Raw genomic sequence first — 24,771 nt, 5'->3', positions numbered from 1 at the left:
GGCCTTCTTGGAGGCTGGCCAGGGACTCGAACCCGGCACTAGATACGCCGTCATGGCGCCTTCGAGCCTGGGGATTCCCTTCGCTGCCCACTCATGACCGGCCACTCTGGTGAATGGGATGTACGCTCTGGCCGGGCGACGCGCCCCAGAGGTGAGTCCCATGAGCCCTCGACATATTTGCCAAGGGAAGGCATGGCTGGAGCCATCGGCTCAGCCGCCTTCCTTGGCTTGGAGTAGGGGCCGCCCTCCATCAGATCCACTTCCACAGGGAGGGGAACTGGGGGCAGCGCTATCTCCAGTCGATTGGCAGCCTTCTCAATGAGTTCGGGAAAGTCCGAACGCAAAGAGGCCGCCGCGAAGGACAGGGCTTCTGACCTAACAGAGCCCGTGTCGTCATCGCCCAAGGAGCCCTCAGACCTCGCGCTTTCCAAGGGAAAGGGGGTCTTGAACGTCGGCGCCAGAGCTCCGGATTGTCCCACTGGGATATCCATCTCTGTGCCCTCCTCCTTGTCGTCCCCCGAGCCAGCACTGTCCGAAGACGCCTCTGAAGCAGAGGCGAGAATGGACAATACATCCTCTAGGGGGATGTCCTCCCTAAAAAACGCCCAACGCCGCTTCCTCTCCTTCCTAGGAAGGAGGGCGCAGGAGGCGCAATTAGGGGGGTTGTCGAGACCTTCCTTGGCGTGCTGCGGTCCCAAACACACGAAACAAAGGTCGTGGGGGTCCGTAGACGCCATGTCAGTACATCGACATAGAGCCCTGAAAAGGGCTTTTGGGGGTGGGAAATTTCCCGGTGTGCTCATGTTGGAAGACGTCGATGGCTGGATATCGACGGCGAGTTCTTCCTGAGTCTTCAATACTTCTTGGCTTCTTCAGTTCTAGTCCAGTCGCTGAAGATAAATGGGAGGTAGATTGAGGGAACGGGTCCCTTCTTATAGGGGCACCTGTGCTCCCATTGGCTGCAGGTGTGTGCATAAATTTGCTTCAGGCTGTTCTGCCCTAGGGCAGAGGGTAAACCACTAGGAGCAGAGCTCCCCTATGGGGCGGAGCTCCACGATATAGAACGCTAACCGGAATGTAGGTAGCAGCCATCTTGGAATTAGGTAATCGGCTCAGCCTGCCCTTATAAATTCGTATGCCCATATATGGTAGCAAGTCACACCAAAGATTTGAAGGCACCGATCAATAGCCAAGATACGCAGCTTTCGGCAGACACCCTGTTTTCGCAGATAGGGGCTACCGTTCTCATACCAGACTGAATTGAATAAAAAGTATAATATGGGGGCTTTACATTTAAGAGGTTAAGGGCTTGTAAGTAAGCATTTCACGGTAAGGTCTACACCAGTATAATTTCATTTGACAGGATTATACAATCAAACTAACAGTAAAGTACCGTATTAATTATTTACATTAAATTGCCGTAAATGGCAACGCTCTCTGGGAAACGTTGGTTTAACAGTACATTACTGTAACCGCACAGCATTGTGGGATTGGCAACAGGCAACTTTTTCAATTCTGAGTGATAGGATTGAGAGTCATGAAGGTCTGAAGTGAACCAAGCAAACAATATATATATAATTCACAAATTTAATTACACATAATAATACACTGTAATTGAAAACTGACTTATATGGTAAATGTGTACAACAGTAAAATACTGTGAAGCATTATACTGCAGCATACAGTAAATTATGGTGCATTGTGGGAAAATGTTGTGGGCAGGGAAATAATTGCTGTATTTAGAATGGTGTAATTCCACCCCACAGAATAATACAGTACCGGTATTGTTGTTTCTGGCTCATTAACATATTTTGAGGCGTGCCTTGTAAGCGGCTACATTTGTGCCACCCATTAGAGCGAGTGCTGTACCAATTTAACTGATGTATGGTAGTAGTACCCCAACATTAAAATGTGTATATGGGAGAGATAGGAGTGGCACCAAGTCTCAAAACATTTAAAGGTTCAGTACTTACCATGGCCTTCAGTCTGTAAAGTGCTGGGAGAATGACATTTGCATACTCCCTGCCCTCCGGCCTTCTCCTCCAATGGGTTTTGAGAATGCTAGGAGTATGCGATTGAGATTCTCCCACTGCCTATTAGGAAGCCATTGTGAAGAGTCCTAGTCCTCCCGAGTGGCGCAGTATTGTAAAGTGGTTATCCCACTGGCTATAAGGTGAATGCACCAATTTGTAAATCGCTCTGGATAAGAGCGTCTGCTAAATGACGTAAATGTAAATGTTTGTAATAGCACTTGCACTTCTAGGCCTTAATGAAGGCTTCCAAACTGGCATTCATTGATTGATATGCTGTGATCTGTAAACACATTACCTAGCAGTTAACCTGATTGCACCAATCCCATGCAATTATGGTCAAATACACACCCGATCTCCCCTCAATGAATTTAATTCATTCATCCAGTAATTTGTACAACGCACTGTACTGTTGATTTACATTAATTTACAGACAGCCAGTTGCCTGTAAGTTACTGTAAAAACAGTAAACAAATATTATGTATGCACGCATGACTGTAAGTGGCTTTGGATAAAAGCGTCTGCTAAATGGCATATTATTATTATTATTATTATATTACAGTAAAACCATAAAACAAGGTAAACTACAATTAGATATAATATTCCACCTAACACACTTTTTCAAACCACATTGCATGAAGTTGTCCCTGCTTTTAATTGAGAGGACATCAAAACTCTGACCATGACCGCTACGTTTTTCTCTGATGCTGTAACTTAAAGTTATCCAAACAGATAAGTCTACATAAAATTATCTACTACATAAAGTTTACCATTGACAAGTATAGGAAGCCCAGCCGTGAGGCCGGGCATCAAAAAATTAGTTGATACTCATATTGTTCCTCCCCACGGAAATCTTTAGTAAAAGGCGAAAGATTTATGCGATCTGAAGAGAAACCAGAGTGTACTGCTGAATGAAGAAACCCGTTCAGACCCAATTCTCGGCCTTACTATTCACAGTCGTGGTTACATAAAAAAAAAAAAAACTCTATACCTCCGAAATAACACACAGAGACATTCAGTCCACTGACGGAAATGAAGAGAGACGTTTGATAAGTGTCAATACTTTTTAACTTCATTATTTATTTAGGCAAACGAAATGCATGCTGGGCATTACACAAATCATTTCCTGGTTTGTCCCATTCATTCGTTAAAAGTCTCATCTGCAACGCCAGTGTAATATGAGCAAATAGGGAGAACTACGTTGGCGTAACAGTTTAACTACCATCAAAAGTCTACTATCAAACTCGGAAACGATGTTCAATTTGTACCTTTTTGACGGGACGAAATACAACGCTTCTACATGGAGCATGCGCCGTTGAGACCCGCAAGCAACATCTTCACAAGCCAGGCGTAAGATGCAGGAAGGGGTGGCAACAATTATATTCAAACCGGCACATGTAACCACTCTCTGCAACAATGTATCAACTTAGAAGTCAAAAAATAACTCCATGATGAAGGTTTTGGTGTAAAATAGTATAGCAACGTGTCTTAACAGTTGTTTGACCAGTGGATTACTCTACTACAGGTGATAGCCTATTGCCCTGAAAAACACACAGCGAAGTATTGGATATAGATAGCCTAAAAGGCCTACCCAAATCACCTAAACATTCTAAGGCAAGACCGATTGCTGATTGGCCTCTTTTTCGGGTCAAATAGGCCTATAGGCCATGTGACAACGATGTACATGCGAACAAATTGTTTGCTATCTGTAATATCACTAACGCAAGTCAACATTGTATTTTAAAGACATTTTGTTATAACACCAGAGTCTGGTTACTATTAGGCTATCATTTATTTAGATACGTTTACCTTTTTGTATTTCGTTGGTTTGGTATCGCAAACCTGTTACTCACCTCACCATTATTTGTTTTCAAAGTAATCAGACAGTGATAGCATTGTTCATTAAGAATGTACCAGTTTAAATTAGTGAATAGGTTATGGCTGGTCTTTTAAGATGCCCTTTTCCAATAGTTGTTTGTTAAAGTAACATGTTGTTAGTTATCCACTCCCACCCAAATGTAAGTTTAGCCTATGTCATGTTTATGGCAAAATGTGTTTATTTCATTAGACAATATACATTGAGGATCCATCTTGACAGTGGAAGTTCTCACCAAGCCCTGTTCTAGTAGCCTCACTGTAATCTATCTAAGGGGGTTTGTCAATGCTCTATCAAATTGGCTGTATTGAGAATATCCTGGCCATTAAATGTCTTTTTTTCTCAGCTCAATGGTGATGTCTTGCTAGCTAGCAAGGCGTCTTGCTTCCTTTACCAACAATGTTTTATAACGAAGTCCCATTTTATCTTTAACCTTTACTGTAGTGACAGGTTATTGTAGTGCAGTGAACCGGCATTAGCTAGCTAGACTGCTGCGGTGGTGCTGTCTACTTAGCCAAATATATCCCTGAACCTATCAGTTATCAACATGAAGCCAAGGTTTAGCTAGTTCATAGACATTAAAAAGTGAACACATTTTATGTTTTCACCCCTAGGTAACCCGAGATAGGAGCAGTATCTGACTAGACTGAAGCTTGAACTTATTAATTTCATTAATTGATTGGATCCTTATAAACCCACTGCAGTCAGTCCCCATCCTCGTCCTTGAGTCCACATGCTGCTCCAAGAACTCTGTCATACTGACGTCCTCAAACACACAGACCTGTATCAGGGGTCTTCAGGGTGAGGGAGCCAGGGGCCTCCACGGCTACGCCCAGGGGTTCCTCTGTAGGAGGGTCCCCTCACGCCTCAATACCCAGATATGAGGGGGCCAAGAGTCAGAAGAGCAGCCCAAGCAGCAGGAGGATGAGTGGAGAAAGAGGAACAAGATGGTGCTGACGTATATAGCTGCTGCCGGGGTGGGGATGATAGGCATGTCCTACACTGCTGTACCCCTCTACAGACTCTACTGCCAGGTAGGAGCAGAACCATATAGTTAGAGATTATGGACATTAAGGTTTCTGCATTATGATGTATTTACATTACATTACACTGTAATTCAAAATGGCATCCATGATCAAATATATGGCTCTGGGATGGGTAGGAGATAGTGAGATATAGTGTTTGAAACAGTAGGACTGCCACTTGAAGTTTTGTCATGTATTATTTTAGATTTTGTTTGTGGAAGTAGCTAGGTATAGTAACGCATCACAAATTGTTGGTATGCTTACCAGTCATTATGGAAGCCTTCAGGAAATCTGGAACTAATTATTACAAGGAGACCTGAAAATAGTGGGTGAAAGATGGATGGATTTATTGGATAGCTGGGTATCTCATCTGTTGTCCCCTCTAGGCGTCCGGTCTGGGTGGGACGGCGGTGGCTGGTCACGATGCAGAGCAGGTGGAGACGATGATACGGGGGAAGGACAGTGTCATCAAGGTCATCAAGATCACCTACAACTGCCCACAGCAGTCCGAGATATACAATACGTAAGAAATGCTTAATACGGTGCACTAGCGCTCTCAATTCAATTCAAAGGGCTTTATTGGCTTGGGAAACATATGTTTACATTGCCAAAGCAAGTGTCTCTCTCTCTCTCTCCCCCTTTATTCAGCACTGTCAGCACTGTTTTTATTCAACACTATTACAAAATATAAATGCACTTCTCCCTACTTCCACTCGCGCTGCAGCTGCAATGAATGAGTTGCCAAGGCCTGCGTTTTTATTATTATTAGCAGCTCATCATGTCTATTTTAATATTGAGGAATATTTAACTTTCTTCTGCTCTCTCCCTCCCTCTGCTGAGACTAATGCCTTGTTCAAAACAACTCGGAAGTCAGACTTCCGACTTCAGTGCGTTCAAGACAACTGGGAACACGGAAAAAAATGACATCCGACTGGGAAAAATAGTTTTCAACGGTCATCCAACTTGGAATTCCAACTCGGAAACTCTGGCATCTTTCTAGAGCTTTGACTTTCCGACCTGAAGATCACTAACGTCATGATTTGACCTCATTTTTTTCCAGAGTTCCCAGTTGTCTTGAATGCACCATGACCATCAGATGCAGGTGCCATCATTTCAGTAAAACAAAAAAGATAATTATTAGCAAATTATTTCAATTTAAGCTCAGCTGTGCCTTGCAAGTGCTACACCAACTGATCTATTTTGTTATCAAAGCTCGAGTTTTGAAATATAATATGGTCTGAGAAGAACAATATTGGCAGGCCAGGCATATAGCCAATATGCTGTGATAATGTATTAGGCCTACTGCACAAACCTAATTCCTACAGAACTCGTTTTATTAGGTTAATGTTACATGTTAAAAAAAAATCTGAACGGTAGATCTCGGCTTGCTTTTTGACTGCGAAAGTGTTGTTGACTCAGAAAAGGTTGGTGACCACTGGTCTAGGGTGTCTGGGTTGATGGAGTTGATGTGTGCCATAACTAGCCTTTCAAAGCACTTCATGATTACAGATGTGTGCTACAGGGCGGTAGTCATTGTGGCATGAAGTCTTAGAGTTCTTGGGAACAGGAAGGATGGTAGTCATCTTAAAACAGATGGGGATTACAGACTGGGATAAGGAAAGGTTGAAAATTACAGTGAAAATGCCTGCCATGTGATCTGCACATGCTCAGAGAACGTGCCATGGAATACCGGCCGGCCCCGCGGCCTTGTGAGTGTTGACCTGATTAAAGACCTTACTCATGTCGGCCTCAGAGAGCGAGATCACCCAGTCCTCTTGGCCAGTGGGGGCCTTCACGCATGGTACGGTGTTGTTATTGTCGAAGCGTGCATAAAATGCATTGAGTTTATCTGGAAGAGAGGCATCGTTGGGCAGATCACAGCTTGGTCTTCCTTTGTAATCCGTAATGGACTGCAGCCCCTACCACATGCGGCGGGCGTCGGAGCCTGTGTAATATGATTCCACCTTATTCCTACATTATCCTTTTGCTCATTTGATGACTCTGCGGAGGTTGTAGCGGTACTTCTTTTACTTGTTCCTGTGCTCAGCCGCAGCCTCAAGGTTGTGATAGCCCTGTGTGCGCCCAGTGTTCGGTGCACCAACTTAAAAACATCTCCAAGTGTACTTTGAATGAGTATACTAAATTACAGTTAAAGCATACGAAATTGAAGTATACTTTAAGTGTAATGATAGTGAACATACATGTATAGTATATTTACAGTGCCTTGCAAAAGTATTCAGCCCCCTCTGCGTTTATTCTATTTTGTTGCATTACAACCTGCAATTTAAATGGATTTTATTTTTATTTCATGTAATGGACATACACAAAATAGTCCAAATTGGTGAAGTGAAATGAAAAAAATTACTTGTTTCAAAAAAATTATAACAAATAAATAACGGAAAAGTGGTGCGTGCATATGTATTCACCCCCTTTGCTATGAAGCCCCTAAATAAGATCTGGTGCTACCAATTACCTTCAGAAGTCACATAATTAGTTAAATAAAGTCCACCTGTGTGCAATCAAAGTGTCGCATGATCTGTCACATGATTGCAGTATACATACACCTGTTCTGAAAGGCCCCAGAGTCTACAACACCACTAAGCAAGGGGCAACACCAAGCAAGCGGCACCATGAAGACCAAGGAACTCTCCAAACAGGTCAGGGACAAAGTTGTGGAGAAGTACAGATCAGGGTTGGGTTATAAAAAAATATCAGAAACTTTGAACATCCCACGGAGCACCATTAAATCCATTATTTAAAAAAATAGAAAGAATATGATACCACAACAAACCTGCCAAGAGAGGGCCGCCCACCAAAACTCACGGACTAGGCAAGGAGGGCATTAATCAGAGAGGCAACAAAGAGACCAAAGATAACCCTGAAGGAGCTGCAAAGCTCCACAGCGGAGATTGGAGTATCTGTCCATAGGACCACTTTAAGCCGTACACTCCACAGAGCTGGGCTTTACGGAAGAGTGGCCAGAAAAAAGCCATTGCTTAAAGAAAAAAATAAGCAAACACGTTTGGTGTTTGCCAAAAGGCATGTGGGAGACTCCCAAACATATGGAAGAAGGTACTCTGGTCAGATGAGACTAAAATTGAGCTTTTTGGCCATCAAGGAAAACGCTATGTCTGGCGCAAACCCAACACCTCTCATCACCCCGAGAACACCATTTTCATAGGCAGGGACTGGGAAAATGGTCCGAAATTGAAGGAATGATGGATGGCGCTAAATACAGGGAAATTCTTGAGGGAAACCTGTTTCAGTTTTCCAGAGATTTGAGACTGGGACGGAGGTTCACCTTCCAGCAGGACAATGACCCTAAGCATACTGCTAAAGCAACACTTGAGTGGTTTAAGGGGAAACATTTAAATGTCTTGGAATGGCCTAGTCAAAGCCCAGACCTCAATCCAATTGAGAATCTGTGGTATGACTTAAAGGTTGCTGTACACCAGCGGAACCCATCCAACTTGATGGAGCTGGAGCTGTTTCGCCTTGAAGAATGGGGAAAAATCCCAGTATGTACCAAGCTTATAGAGACATACCCCAAGAGACTTGCAGCTGTAATTGCTGCAAAAGGTGGCTCTACAAAGTATTGACTTTGGGGGGGTGAATAGTTATGCATGCTCAAGTTCTCTTTTTTTTGGTCTTATTTCTTGTTTGTTTCACCCACAACAATATTTTGCATCTTCAAAGTGGTAGGCATGTTGTGTAAATCTAATGATACAAACCCCCAAAAAATCAATTTTAATTCCAGGTTGTAAGGCAACAAAATAGGGAAAATGCCAAGGGGGGTGAATACTTTCGCAAGCCACTGTATGTTACAGTGAGGGAAAAAAGTATTTGATCCCCTGCTGATTTTGTATGTTTGCCCACTGACAAAGAAATGATCAGTCTATAATTTTAATGGTAGGTTTATTTGAACAGTGAGAGACAGAATAACAACAAAACAATCCAAAAAAACGCATGTCAAAAATGTTATAAATTGACAATGACACAACACACCTCCAGGCTGTGTAAGGGCTATTTTACCAAGAAGGAGAGTAATGGAGTGCTGCATCAGATGACCTGGCCTCCACAATCCCCCAACCTCAACCAAATTGAGATGGTTTGGGATGAGTCGGACCGCAAAGTGAAGGAAAAGCAGCCAACAAGTGCTCAGCATATGTGGGAACTCCTTCAAGACTGTTGGAAAAGCATTCCAGGTGAAGCTGGTTGAGAGAATGCCAAGAGTGTGCATAGCTGGCATAAAGGCAAAGGTTGGCTATTTGAAAAATCTCAAATATATTTTTATTTGTTTAACACTTTTTTGGTTACTACTTGATTCCATATGTGTTATTTCATAGTTTTGATGTCTTCACTATTATTCTACAATGTAGAAAATAGTAAAAAATTAAGAAAAACCCTTGAATGAGTAGGTGTTCTTAAAACTTTTGACCAGTAGTGTATATATTCATCCTGTTTTGGTGGGATGGAGTTATGGCCTGCCTGGTGACATCACCAGGCGGTAAATTAGTTAATTGACCAATAAGAAAGAGAGTTCCAAACCTCTCTGCCAATATAACAGCTAGTTTTTAGTTTTCCCCTCCCCACTCAGACCATTCCCAGACAGTCCTAGGAAAATTCTGCCTTGAGAAATCTTTGCTCTTTGCTAAGAAGCATTTTTTCTTATTTTTGATGATTTTAATTGAAAACAATCACAGTAAGGTACGGAATTGTTACAAAGAAATTATTTGATATTGAGATAAAAAAAATGGCTGCATTGGACCTTTAAACAACATGTAGTAACTATTTCCCAATAGAGGGCACTAAAAGCCCAGGTTACACTACGCAAGGGGCCTATTCTTGCCTGTCACTGCAAATGTTACTGGAGGTGCCTGAAAGAGATACTGGAGGGAAATTGGAGGAGTTAATAAATAACCATAGTTAACCTCTCAACCCTGAGTCAGCATTTAGTGAGGGCTTCCACTGACAGTTGGTTGGCTAACCTATTTGTAGCAAATGTGTGTGTGAGTGTTTTAGGAAACAAGGGATCACTGCAGTACTCAGCAAGGGCTTCCCCTGGGCTTGCTGGCAGTAGGTATTTATGGACTACTGTGATGTGTGTGTGTGTGTGTGTGTGTGTGTGTGTGTGTGTGTGTGTGCGTGCATGTGTGCGCTCTTTAGGACACAGGCAGGGATCACTGCAGTAGAGATGTGTGTGTAGAAGGAAACACAATGAAAAATATTTCTAAATGTTTATATCTTAATTAGCATGTGCAGTGTACCCTTGTACCAGTATGCAATTAAAAGAGAAAATACACTACATAACCAAAAGTATGTGGACACCTGCTCGCCGAACAGCTCATTCCAAAATCATGGGCATTAATATGGAGTTGGTCCCCCCTTTGCTGCTATAACAGCCTCCACTCTTCTGGGAAGGTTTTCCATTAGATGTTGGAACATTGCTGCAGGGACTTGCTTCCATTCAGCCATGAGCATTAGTGAGGTCGGGCACTGATTTTGGGCGATTAGGCCTGGCTCGCAGTAGGCGTTCCAATTCATCCCAAAGGTGTTCGATTGGGTTGAAGTCAGGGCTCTGTGCAGGCCAGTCAAGTTCTTCCACACTGATCTCGACAAACCATTTCCGTATCGACCTCGCTTTGTGCACGGGGGCATTGTCATGCTGAAACAGGAAAGGGCCTTCCCCAAACTGATGCCACAAAGTTGGAAATACAGCATCGTCTAGAATGTCATTGTATGCTGTAGCGTTAAGCTTTCCCTTCACTGGAACTAAGGGGCCTAGCCCGAACCATGAAAAACAACCCCAGACCATTATTCCTCCTCCACCAAACTTTACAGTTGCCACTATGCATTGGGGCAGGTAGCGTTCTCCTGGCATCTGCCAAACCCACATTCGTCCGTCGGACTGCCAGATGGTGAAGCGTGATTCATCACTCCAGAGAACGTGTTTCCACTGCTCCTAGACATTTCCACTTCACAATAACAGCACTTACAGTTGACCGGGTTAGCTCTAGCAGGGCAGAAATTTTACGAACTGACTTGTTGGAAAGGTGGCATCCTATGACGGTGCCACGTTGAATGTCACTGAGCTCTTCAGTAAGGCCATTCTACTGCCAATGTTTGTCTATGGAGATTGCATGGCTGTGTGCTCGATTTTATACACCTGTCAGCAATGTGTGTGGCTGAAATAGCCGAATCCACTAATTTGAAGTGGTGTCCACATACTTTTGTATATACAGTGTATATATATCATGAAATGCATAACATTACTCAGAATTTAAATTAATTAATCAGTGTTAAATAAATGTGCATGATATTCATTCTTGACTACACCATTCACCACAGATGAATAGGGGAAACCGTAGAAGTATATTTCCTAACACCCTGCAGTCAGGTTTTCACACCAGTAGACTAGATAGTAATCCTAAACAACGTCTTCTGCGATCATGTGATGACGGTAACAAGGCAAATCTTTTTAAGACGTTACCATTGGTGTATTAAAAATGAGCAGACAGCGTGTGACGCAGTAGCAGCACCAGTACGTTTTCACTGGGTTAGCTGAGGGGTGGCTTGGTTGCTGTGTAGGGGTGCTTGGAATATATGGTGTACATGCCTGTACACATACGTTATTTTCTTGGGGGTGCTAAAGGGGGTGCTAAACCTATTCTTGAGGGGGACTTCAGCACCGTCATGCCCCTCCCTGGAGCCACCCATGCCTGTTACAGCTGCCCCCAATAAGCCAATATAGGATCCGACTTCCTGAAATTCAGATGATGAAGCTAGTCATTTTCTGATCCAACTTTATCGATGTACAAGCAAAAATGTGGTCACCCTACATTGAACTGGTTTCATCCAAATATAATCCAATTCGATTAACAACATGATTTTGACTGTTCAGGGCCTTTTAAGTGTATGTTTATTGCCGTTTAACTGTATCCTGTGCCTGCAAGAAATGATTGCCCCTCAGGGATGAATGAAGTTTATTGCATTGACCTGAATTGATGATTTTTTGTCATTCATGTTTTATAAACAGGATTCTTTATAATGCCAGGATGTCATACTCATTTGGGCTTTTCATCTATGAATTCACTGCACACTACTGAGGAAGAGAATCGTCTTTTCAGAATCACCTTGTGTTTGACAGCAGCTGGTATCACATAAGGGAATGGGGTGTACCAAAATGAACAAATGACAGGGAACAACCCAGTGGTGGTAAGATGCATGCATAAAGATGGCGGCCTCCATGCACTTACAACAAATTAATTTTTTTTGTTAAGTTCGTCGTATTGTAGATTGCTCTCTATTACTCATTTATTGTATTATACATTAGCACAGTAAACTTGATCCCAATTCTAGCTCCAAGACGCTGGCAATTTGAGAAACTGAAAAAGTAGATTGTGCTAATTTATGGGTGCATTGAACCATGTCGCTGTAGTTTAGTGGATAGTGCTAAAACAATGACGTCATATCTGAATTCTACCATCTTTATGCATGTTCCCCATTGCACATTAGATCATCTCAGTATGCCTAGTATGTTGAAATTTGTTACTTACTGCATACATTTTTACTAAACAGTATGTTGTAAATAGAAAATACCGGTAGTTTGGTAAGTACATAGTATATACTTTTAGTAACCAGTAGGCAAGACAAATTTTGGACACAGAAGCTTTTTATTAATTGTGCTGTCAATGTTCACTTGAAGGAAGTGTAAAGGACGTCATGCTGCTTGCTTACCGAGTATCGCTTCCTCCTGATTTGTCTCATACAGAGGCTGGAACCCAGGACCTCTGCCTTGTTAGCAAATGACTGTCCTCCTTAAGCGTCTAACCCAGTCACGCCACCGAAAAGCTATTCGGCAGCGCAAGTGGAGACACGTCAGGCTGAGGAGTGAGTTTCACACATCCCAATCTACTATTTCATATATTTGCTAACATTACACTTATCCACATTCACCAGAGTGTTCAAATTGCAAAGTTAGAGGCTAGCAAACTTTGTAAGCATGTCAAACACATAGCCGAGGCTTCATACTAATGAGAGGGCTATAAATACAATCCTGAGTGGCGGGAAAGGTTGGAATGAAGGCCAAACAGTCTGTCAAAACAGACACATGGTGTCAGAAGGCAGTTTTTGGAGCAGTGGGCAGTATACCCACTTAATGCAACTGAAATGGCCCTAGATGAGCTAGCTTGATAAAACAGTGCTGACATTTCCCTTTTAGCTAGCTATCTAAATTATACATTCAGCATTTTGTCTATATTGATGCTGTTACAATAAACTAAAAGATGGATAAACAAATCATTTGTGAAACCATGATGTGATGTATGACAGGATTGGATGTTGCATGCAATTTCAATGTTTGAGATGCTTTGTGTCTAATAAAAAGCATGAGCTGGCGCACACCCAGAGAACATCACTTAGTGTAGAGGTGCTGACCAATGGAGAATAAACTATAAGCTGTAAAAACAAATAAAGAGAGTCGCACACTCTATGTATAAACTCCCAGTAATTTATTGGGTAAGAAAGCACCAACGTTTCGGCATCACTGTGCCTTCTTCACCCTTTATTTGTTTTTAGAGCTTGGAGTTGCTTTGTGTATCAGCAAATTTGCTTCACATTATCTCACTGCAACACTGCATCCAAGTTGCTTGACAAGCATTTCAAAGAATTGTCAGTCAACAAGAGGAGGCTGGTGGGAGGAGCTATAGGAGAACAGGTTCATTGTAATGTCTGGAATGGAATAAATGGAATGGTATCAAACACATCAAACATATAGAAACCACGTGTTTGACTCCATTTCATTAATTCCATTACAACCATTACAATGAGCCTGTCCTCCTATAGCTCCTCCCACCAGCCTCCACTGCAGTCAACATGAGCTTCCCGCCCACTCAACCTATTAGTTCCCCACCCACTCAGCCTATTAGTTCCCCACCCACTCAGCCTGTCTTTTCAGTTTCACTTTTAGTTAGACATAAGAGAAAGCAAATTGTCTCAAATTATTACATTATGGGTGATATTTTGGTCACTCAAAAGGCTATTTTAAATGGGAATCAGAATGACTGTGTGGACCCCCCTGGATCAGTGTTAAATTTAACACTGAAGAATTTGTTGTGTAGGCCTAGTCTACAATTTCATTTAGGCTAGAGTTACAGATAGAGATAGCGACAGTGTGTGTGTGTGTGTGTGTGTGTGTGTGTGTGTGTGTGTGTGTGTGTGTGTGTGTGTGTCTGTGGAAATCAAAACCCATTGGGAGAGAAGGACAGAGGGGAGGAACCTTGGGGTCTGCTCTTCCAATGGCATTTCAGAGTCTAGGAAGGAAGAAAAGTTACTTTTGGAGTTGATCACACGATTAAAACTTCATGAGAGAGTGTCTGGCTGGAATCATTCCGCTATGTCAGTTCTTAATGATTATGAAAGCATAATTCGTAGGCTAGTAGAGGAATTAGGATACACTTGTAGCGAAGTGAAACATGTTCTGGAGACGCAATACGGAATTGAGAGGGGAGCTAGCACTTCATCCATCTATCAATTCTGCGCTGCACGAGACATACATCGCTATGACTACTCACGACTTGGAAGGGAAGGTGTAAATGCTGTGGTTGCAGCGGTCACTAGAAGTGGACCAGTTTGTGGCAGGAAGGTAATGACAGGTATGCTAAGAGCTGCTGGCTTCAGGTTGGGAGAGAGAAGCGTCAGACAGGCACAGATACAGATGAAACCAGTCTACGCTCAAATGCGAAGAGAGGGCACCGCCAGCCGAATGAATCCTCATGTGTACCCTGCAGAATATGTGGGGCAACAACTTCAGATGGATAAAAATGAGAAGCTCAGTGATTTTGGTGTAACTGAAGTTCTGGCATTTGACAGTTTCAGTGGCAAAATTTTGGGGTTTTCAGTAATGCCGATCAAGAACAACTTGACCATTTATGATGAGGTCTACAGAGACATCTGTCTGAAACACGGCTTGTTCGATCAGCTAAGTGTTGACTATGGTAAGGAATTCTACCTGTGCCTATACCAGCAAGACAACCTCCAAGCACATCGCACCAACATCAACAGGCCCCCTTACATTCAGAGTGAATCCAGAGAGAACCATGAAGCAGAGAGAAAGTGGGTTGAAATCAATGCCAGGGTAAATGACCCCATCAAGCACGCACTATGCAGCATGACAAAGGATGGTTTGGTGGACATTGATGACCCGTGTACCAAGTTCTGCGTCTCCTCATTTGCAAGAAGATGCTGCACAATTGGAATCGAAAACGTAATTCCAGCATGGAATGCCCATACCATTTCCCGCCAAGGCATTCCAGATGTTTTGTTTGCCAACGACCTAAAGGCAGCGAGAATCACTCAGGATCTCCTCCCCCCAGCCAACGTCCTGGCAGCAGATTACATCAGACATGGAGGAAGCCTTACCCACCCCAAGATCTTCGGGAACGACCCCCTTGATGGCCAGCTTGACCTTCAGCAGCAGAGAGAGGACATCTTCTCAACCCATTATCCTTCCTTTGAGAACATATTTTACAGTGCAGTTCATGGCCATTATGAAGTGTTTAAAGATGCTCTTCTGACCTACATCGACATAACTCACAGAATGAGTTAAAAGCAAAGTGACATTTGGAACATATGGCAAAAGACAATAGGCTACAAAGGCAAATTTGCCAAGAAATTAACTTTTCTCTTTGAAGAACAACTTTCATCAGCAGTGGATAAATAATGAAAATTTTGTAATTGAGTGGCAGTTGTTGAGTACTTAGGCCTGTAGGCCTATCTGACACCCTACCTGACAAATATGATAATATTATTATAAAACTGGCCTAAAAAGTTATGAGGAACATTTAATCTGTTCTTAAATATTTAATTTCACCTCGGAGAGCGCCACGGCCCCCCCTCTCGGTCTCTCGACACAGAGGAAGATAGGCCTCAGTTTATCCTACCCCAGATTAGCCTACTCATAAGGGAACCAAAAACTGACCGCTATGACATAGGCTATCTGTGATGCATGGCTCGTAATACATTTTTGCATCCTTTTGGAATTCAGCCGTCATCATCGGAACCACCCGTAGATAGGCTAGTAAAAGGGAATTAGAATATCAACAAAACAGACTAACCGAAATGCTTGCATTATCTTGTATTGATTTTCCAATGTAGGCTAATGTAAAAACAAAATATTTTCACACAATTAAACAAACATTTTAGTGCAAGCCATCTATCGGTGATTTGTTCAAGGATGGGAGGAAAGAAGGATGCATACAGATGTAGGATCTTCATTTGAGCCAGTTTGCTACAGCAGGAAAATAATCCTGAATTATTATGTTGATTATAATTAAATGGATATTTTTCGTCAGGGCAAATCAAGTCTGAAATATCTAAGTGGAAATTACACACTTTACAAGCCTTTTAAAACTCAAATACACTATAAGTTTGCATTTCCTGCTGTGCAACAAAAGAGTGATCAAATGAATATCCTACATCTGTTGGGCCTAGGCTATCCCAAAACAGGGCCACCGTCTACGCTATAGACGGTGCGTTTGTCTCAGCTATACCGCTAACCTATGCTACCACTTGTTCCCCATACATAGAGGCCAAGACATGTTATAGGTTATAATAATGGACTGTAAAATTGCTGTCTCAGGCGGGGCTTTATCCGAACCCCTGGCCCCCTCCCCCATGGCTATGCAACGGCAACAAGTGATCCAACAAATTGTGTACAACATTATTGAGATGATTGCAATATTAAAGTTGACTGTTATTATGACAGTTTGATGTAAGTCCCTCAGCACATGGCCCTGTCCGTGGGATAAAATGCAAAACTACAAAGCAGAGGCTCCTATCATCAGGTTTTCAGTCATCCCAGATATAACAGCTGCCATAGAGGTCAAGGCCATCAGGTCTTCAGTCGTCCCAGATATAACGGCTGCCATAGAGGTCAAGGCCATCAGGTCTTCAGTCATCCCAGATATAACGGCTGCCATAGAGGTCAAGGCCATCAGGTCTTCAGTCATCCCAGATATAACAGCTGCCATAGAGGTCAAGGCCATCAGGTTTTCAGTCATCCCAGATATAACAGCTGCCATAGAGGTCAAGGCCATCAGGTTTTCAGTCATCCCAGATATAACAGCTGCCATAGAGGTCAAGGCCATCAGGTTTTCAGTCATCCCAGATATAACGGCTGCCATAGAGGTCAAGGCCATCAGGTTTTCAGTCATCCCAGATGTAACGGCTGCCATAGAGGTCAAGGCCATCAGGTTTTCAGTCATCCCAGATGTAACGGCTGCCATAGAGGTCAAGGCCATCAGGTTTTCAGTCATCCCAGATGTAACGGCTGCCATAGAGGTCAAGGCCATCAGGTCTTCAGTCATCCCAGATGTAACGGCTGCCATAGAGGTCAAGGCCATCAGGTTTTCAGTCATCCCAGATGTAACGGCTGCCATAGAGGTCAAGGCCATCAGGTCTTCAGTCATCCCAGATGTAACAGCTGCCATAGAGGTCAAGGCCATCAGGTCTTCAGTCATCCCAGATGTAACGGCTGCCATAGAGGTCAAGGCCATCAGGTTTTCAGTCATCCCAGATGTAACGGCTGCCATAGAGGTCAAGGCCATCAGGTTTTCAGTCATCCCAGATATAACAGCTGCCATAGAGGTCAAGGCCATCAGGTTTTCAGTCATCCCAGATATAACGGCTGCCATAGAGGTCAAGGCCATCAGGTTTTCAGTCATCCCAGATGTAACGGCTGCCATAGAGGTCAAGGCCATCAGGTTTTCAGTCATCCCAGATGTAACGGCTGCCATAGAGGTCAAGGCCATCAGGTTTTCAGTCATCCCAGATATAACAGCTGCCATAGAGGTCAAGGCCATCAGGTTTTCAGTCATCCCAGATATAACAGCTGCCATAGAGGTCAAGGCCATCAGGTTTTCCAGTCATCCCAGATATAACAGCTGCCATAGAGGTCAAGGCCATCAGGTTTTCAGTCATCCCAGATGTAACAGCTGCCATAGAGGTCAAGGCCATCAGGTCTTCAGTCATCCCAGATATAACGGCTGCCATAGAGGTCAAGGCTATCAGGTTTTCAGTCATCCCAGATATAACGGCTGCCATAGAGGTCAAGGCCATCAGGTCTTCAGTCATCCCAGATATAACGGCTGCCATAGAGGTCAAGGCTATCAGGTTTTCAGTCATCCCAGATGTAACAGCTGCCATAGAGGTCAAGGCCATCAGGTTTTCAGTCATCCCAGATGTAACAGCTGCCATAGAGGTCAAGGCCATCAGGTTTTCAGTCATCCCAGATATAACAGCTGCCATAGAGGTCAAGGCCATCAGGTTTTCAGTCATCCCAGATATAACAGCTGCCATAGAGGTCAAGGCCATCAGGTTTTCAGTCATCCCAGATATAACAGCTGCCATAGAGGTCAAGGCCATCAGGTCTTCAGTCATCCCAGATATAACGGCTGCCATAGAGGTCAAGGCTATCAGGTTTTCAGTCATCCCAGATATAACGGCTGCCATAGAGGTCAAGGCCATCAGGTCTTCAGTCATCCCAGATATAACGGCTGCCATAGAGGTCAAGGCTATCAGGTTTTCAGTCATCCCAGATGTAACAGCTGCCATAGAGGTCAAGGCCATCAGGTTTTCAGTCATCCCAGATGTAACAGCTGCCATAGAGGTCAAGGCCATCAGGTTTTCAGTCATCCCAGATATAACAGCTGCCATAGAGGTCAAGGCCATCAGGTTTTCAGTCATCCCAGATATAACAGCTGCCATAGAGGTCAAGGCCATCAGGTTTTCAGTCATCCCAGATATAACAGCTGCCATAGAGGTCAAGGCCATCAGGTCTTCAGTCATCCCAGATATAACAGCTGCCATAGAGGTCAAGGCCATCAGGTCTTCAGTCATCCCAGATATAACGGCTGCCATAGAGGTCAAGGCCATCAGGTTTTCAGTCATCCCAGATATAACAGCTGCCATAGAGGTCAAGGCTATCACCACAGCAGCAGTTAAACTGGACAACCTTCTATTCAACACCTTCTATTCAACTCATTCACAGGCAGACAGAAACACTTTCAAATTTTTCCAATAATTTAAATCAGTCTTCCAATTGTGCAACATTTGTAAATACGGAAGTGGTGTTTCACTTCAAAACATTGATAATTGGTGGGGCCATCTAATGGATTGGTTTGTCACTTGTCCTGACTCTTGGCTAGGATCAGACATGGGCAGTATTTCTGTTACATGTATTTGAAATACGTATTTTCAATTACTTTTGAGTATTTTGTCATTTGTATTTCCCCGGCCTGAACTACATCCAATGTACAGGTAATTGACAACATAAAGGAAACACCAACATAAAGGGTGTTAATAGGGCGTTGGGCCACTACGAGCCAGAACAGGTTCAATGCGCCTTGGCATAGATTCTACAAGTCTCTGGAACTCTATTGGAGGGATGCGACACCATTCTTCCACGAGTGCTTCCATCATTTGGTGTTTTGTTGACAGTGGTGGAAAACGCTGTCTCAGGCGCCGCTTCAGAATCTCCTATAAGTGTTCAATTGGGTTGAGATCTAGTGACTGAGTTGGCCATGGCATATTGTTTACATTGTTTTCATGCTCATCAAACCATTCAGTGACCACTCATGCCCTGTGGATGGGGGCATTGTAGTCCTATGGGGACATAGCTATGGTAGCCAAAATAATGGCCTGCCCAGCATTTTTATACATGATGGGATGTTAGTTGCTTAATTAACTCAGGAACTACATCTGTGTGGAAGCAAATGCTTTCAAAATACAGTACTAGTCAAAAGTTTGGACACACTTACTCATTTAAGGGTTTTTCTTTATTTTTACTATTTTCTACATTGTAGAATAATAGTGAAGACATCAAAACTATGAAATAACACATATGGAATCATGTAGTAACCAACAAAGGGTTAAATAAATCAAAATATATTTTATATTTGAGATTCTTCAAAGTAGCCACCCTTTGCCATGATGACAGCTTTGCACACTCTTGACATTCTCTCAACCAGCTTCATGAGGTAGTTACCTGGAATGCATTTCAATTAACAGGTGTGCCTTGTTAACAGTTAATTTGTGGAATTTCTTTCCATCTTAATGCGTTTGAGCCAATCAGTTGTGTTGTGACAAGGTAGGGGTGGTACACAGAAGATAGCCCTATTTGGTAAACGACCAAGTCCATATTATGGCAAGAACAGCTCAAATTAGCTCAGTCATCATTACTTTAAGACATGAAGGTCAGTCAATCCGGAAAATCTCAAGAACTTTGAACGTTTCTTCAAGTGCAGGCGCAAAAACCATCAAGCGCTATGATGAAACTGGCTCTCATGAGGACCGCCACAGGAAAGGAAGACCCAGAGTAACCTCAGCTGCAGAGGATAAGTTCATTAGAGTTACCAGCCTTAGAAATTGCAGCCCAAATAAATGCTTCACAGAGTTCAAGTAACAGACACATCTCAACATCAACTGTTCAGAGGAGACTGCATGAATCAGGCCTTCATGGTTGAATTGCTGCAAAGAAACCACTACTAAAGGACATCAATAATAAGAAGAGACTTGCTTGGGCCAAGAAACACGAGCAATGGACATTAGACAGGTGGAAATCTGTCCTTTGGTCTGATGAGTCCAAATTTTAGATTTTTGGTTCCAACCGCTGTGTCTTTGTGAGACGCAGAGTAGGTGAACGGATGATCTCCGCATGTGTGGTTCCCACCGTGAAGCATGGAGGAGGAGGTGTGATGGTGTGGGGGTGCTTTTCTGGTGACACTGTCAGTGATCTATTTAGAATTCAAGGCACACAACCAGCATGGCTACCACAGCATTCTGCAGCGATACGCCATCCCATCTGGTTTGCGCTGAGTGGGACTATCATTTGTTTTTCAACAGGACAATGACCCAAAACACACCTCCAGGCTGTGTAAGGGCTATTTGACCAAAAAGGAGAGTGATGGAGTGCTGCATCAGATGACATGGCCTCCACAATCACCCGACCTTAACCCAATTGAGATGGTTTGGGATGAGTTGGACGGCAGAGTGAAAGAAAAGCAGCCAACAAGTGCTCAGCATATGTAGGAACTCCTTCAAGACTGTTGTAAAAGCATTCCCCATGAAGTTGGTTGAGAGAATGCCAAGAGTGTGCAAAGCTGTCATCAAGGCAAAGGGTGGCTACTTTGAAGAATCTCAAATATAAAATATATTTTGATTTGTTTAACACTTTTTTTGGTTACTACATGATTCCATATGTGTTATTTCATAGTTTTGATGTCTTCACTATTATTCTACAATGTAGAAAGTAGTACAAATTAAGAAAAACCCTTGAATGAGTAGATGTGTCCAAACTTTTGACTTGTACTGTACATGTACATTTATCCCTCATTTACTCAAGTGTTTCCATTATTTCAGCAGTTACCTGTATTTGGTAACAAGATACTTTCGAGAACTGTAATTTATATTTTCCTAAATAAATTTCATACAAAATACTTTTCTATACCATTTTTTATAGCGGTTCACAATTTTTTGGCCCCCTTTCACCAAAAAGTTTCAATTTTCCACCCTTTTTTTTTTTATCTAAAAAATGTATTTTTGATACATTGGTCTTTAGAGTATCTTGATACATAACATTTTGCCCGTCTCTGGTTAGGATTAGTCTCTTTGCCTCCCCAGATTCTGCGTTCCAACTGGGTTATTGATGTTTTCTGTCATGGACTTTACTTTTCTGGTCCTTGAATGTGTTGTCATTACATTTGAAAGTCTAAAAATAAAACTGTCCAACAAGAAGCAGGTATTTGACTGGTCAGTTTAATGGCCATATTAGGTATAAGTATTTTGTATGTGACCAATACCTCTGGTGCACGGCTTAAATGGCAGCAGATCTGCCAATAAAGCAATGTCTAATTACAGTGCATTCGGAAAGTATTCAGACCCCTTGACTTTTTCCACATTTTGTTACGTTACAGCCTTATTCTAAAATTGATTTTTAAAAGTGTATATCATCAATCTACACACAATACCCATAATGACAAATCAAAAACAGGTTTTTAGAAATGTTTGCAAAAATAAAATAAAAGAATAACTGAAATATCACATAAGTATTCAGACCCTTTACTCAGTACTTTGTTGAAGCACCTTTGGCAGCGATTACAACCTTGAGTCTTCTTGGGTATGACGCTACAAGCTTGGGACACCTGTATTTGGGGAATTTCTCAAATTCTTCTCTGCAGATCCTCTCAAGCTCTGTCAGGTTGGATGGGGAGTGTCGCTGCACAGCTATTTTCAGGTCTCTCCAGAGATGTTGGATTGGGTTCAAGTCCGGGCTCTGGCTGGGCCACTCAAGGACATTCAGAGACTTGTCCCGAAGCCACTCCTGCGTTGTCTTGGCTGTGTGCTTAGGGTCATTGTCCTGTTGGAAGGTGAACCTTCGCCCCAGTCTGAGGTCCTGGGCACTCTGGAGCAGGTTTTCATCAAGGATCTCTCTGTTCTTTGCTCCATTCATCTTTCCCTCGATCCTGACTAGTCTTCCAGTCCATGCAGCTGAAAAACATCCCCACAACATTATGCTGCCACCACCATGCTTCCAAGATTGAACTCTTTGGCCTGACGTGAAGCTTGGCATTCAGAAGCTTGGCATTCAGGCCAAAGAGTTCAATCTTGGTTTCATCAGACCAGAGAATCTTGTTTCTCATGGTCTGAGAGTCTTTAGTCAACAAACAGATCACCGACCATTTCGAATCCCACCGTACCTTCTCCGCTATGCAATCCGGTTTCCGAGCTGGTCATGGGTGCACTTCAGCCACGCTCAAGGTCCTAAACGATATTATAACCGCGATCGATAATAGACAGTACTGTGCAGCCGTTTTCATTGACCTGGCCAAGGCTTTCGACTCTGTCAACCACCGCATTCTTATTGGCAGACTAAATAGCCTTGGTTTCTCAAATGACTGCCTCGCCTGGTTCACCAACTACTTCTCAGATAGAGTTAAATGTGTCAAATCGGAGGGCCTGTTGTCTGGACCTATGGCAGTCTCTATGGGGTGCCACAGGGTTCAATTCTTGGGCCGACTCTTTTCTCTGTGTATATCAATGGCGTCGCTCTTGCTGCTGGTGACTCTCAGATCCACCTCTACGCAGCGACACCATTTTGTATACATATGGCCCTTCATTGGACACTGTGTTAACAAACCTCCAAACGAGCTTCAATTCCATACAACACTCATTCAGTAGCCTCCAACTGCTCTTAAACACTAGTAAAACTAAATGCATGCTCTTCAACGACGCTGCTTGCACCCGCCCACCCGACTAGAATCACTACTCTCGCCGGGTCTGACCTAGAGTATGTGGACAACTACAAATATCTAGGTGTCTGGTTAGACTGTAAACTCTCCTTCCAGACTCACATTAAGAATCTCCAATCCAAAGTTAAATCTAGAATCGGTTTCCTATTTCGCAACAAAGCCTCCTTCACTCATGCTGCCAAACATGCCTCGTAAAACTGACTATCCTACCGATCCTTGACTTGGCGATGTCATTTACAAAATAGCCTCCAACACTCTACTCAGCAAATTGGGTGTAGTCTATCACAGTGCCATCCGTTTTGTCTCCAAAGCCCCATATAATACCCACCACTGTGACCTGTATCGCTCTTGTTGGCTGGTCCTCACTACATATTCGTCGCCAAACCCACTGGCTCCAGGCCATCTATAAATCACTGCTAGGCAAATCCCCGCCTTATCTTAGCTCATTGGTCACCATAGCAACACCCACCCGTAGTCTGGCTCCAGCGATATATCTCACTGGTCATCCCCAAAGCCAACACCTCCTTTGGCGCAATTCCTTCCAGTTCTCTGCTGCCAATGACTGGAACAAATTGCAAAAATCTCTGAAGCTGGAGACACTTATCTCCCTCACTAACTTTAAGCATCAGTTGTCAGAGCACCTTACCGATCACTGCACCTGTACACAGCCCATCTGAAATTAGCCCGCCCAACTACCTCATCCCTATATTGTTATTTATTTTGCTCATTTGTACCCCAGTATCTCTATTTGCACATCATCTCTTGCACATCTATCATTCCAGTGTTAATACTAATTGTAATTATTTTGCACTATAGCCTATTTTATTGCCTTACCTCCATAACTTGCTAAATTTGCACACACTGTATATATATGTATTTCTGTTGTATTTTTGACTTTGTTTTGTTTTACCCCATATGTAACTCTGTGTTGTTGTTTTTATCGCACTGCTTTGCTTTATCTTGGCCAGGTCGCAGTTGTAAATGAGAACTTGTTCTCAACTGGTTTACCTGGTTAAATAAAGGTGAAATAAATAAAATAAATAAATAGGTTCCTTTGAGCAAACTCTGAGCGGGCTGTCATGTGCCTTTTACTGAGGAGTGGCTTCCGTCTGGCCGCTCTACCATAAAGGCCTGATTGGTGGAGTGCTGCAGAGATGGTTGTCCTTCTGGAAGATTCTCCCATCTCCACAGAGGAACTCTGGAGTTATGTCAGAGTGACAATCAGGTTCTTGGTCACCTCCTTGACCAAGGCCCTTCTCCCCTGATTGCTCAGTTTGGCCAGGCGGCCAGCTCTAGGTAGAGTCTTGGTGGTTCCAAACTTCTTCCATCTAAGAATGATGAAGGCCACTGTGTTCTTGGGGACCGTCAATACTGCAGACATTTTTTGGTACCCTTCCCCAGATCCGTTCCTCGACACAATCCTGTCTCAGAGCTCTACGGACAATTCTTTCGACCTCATGGCTTGGTTTTTGCTCTGACATGCACTGTCAGCTGTGGGACCTTATATAGACAGGTGTATGCCTTTCCAAATCATG

General features: G+C 43.1%; 1 non-coding gene and 1 pseudogene across 1 annotated transcript; one reads left to right on the top strand and one right to left on the bottom strand.

Moving 5' to 3' along the window:
• Positions 1-735: 735 nt before the first annotated feature.
• LOC121547867 lies at positions 736-5,458 on the top strand (annotated as a pseudogene).
• LOC121548108 lies at positions 2,818-2,933 on the bottom strand. The gene has a single exon (XR_005996600.2). It is a non-coding gene; the product is annotated as a U5 spliceosomal RNA (small nuclear RNA).
• Positions 5,459-24,771: the final 19,313 nt, after the last annotated feature.

The sequence above is a fragment of the Coregonus clupeaformis genome, chromosome 31 (assembly GCF_020615455.1).
Source record: "Coregonus clupeaformis isolate EN_2021a chromosome 31, ASM2061545v1, whole genome shotgun sequence".
Taxonomy (NCBI): Eukaryota; Metazoa; Chordata; class Actinopteri; order Salmoniformes; family Salmonidae; genus Coregonus; species Coregonus clupeaformis.
The sequence above is the reverse complement of the archived record's forward strand: the minus strand, read 5'-3'. Positions and strand labels throughout refer to the sequence as shown.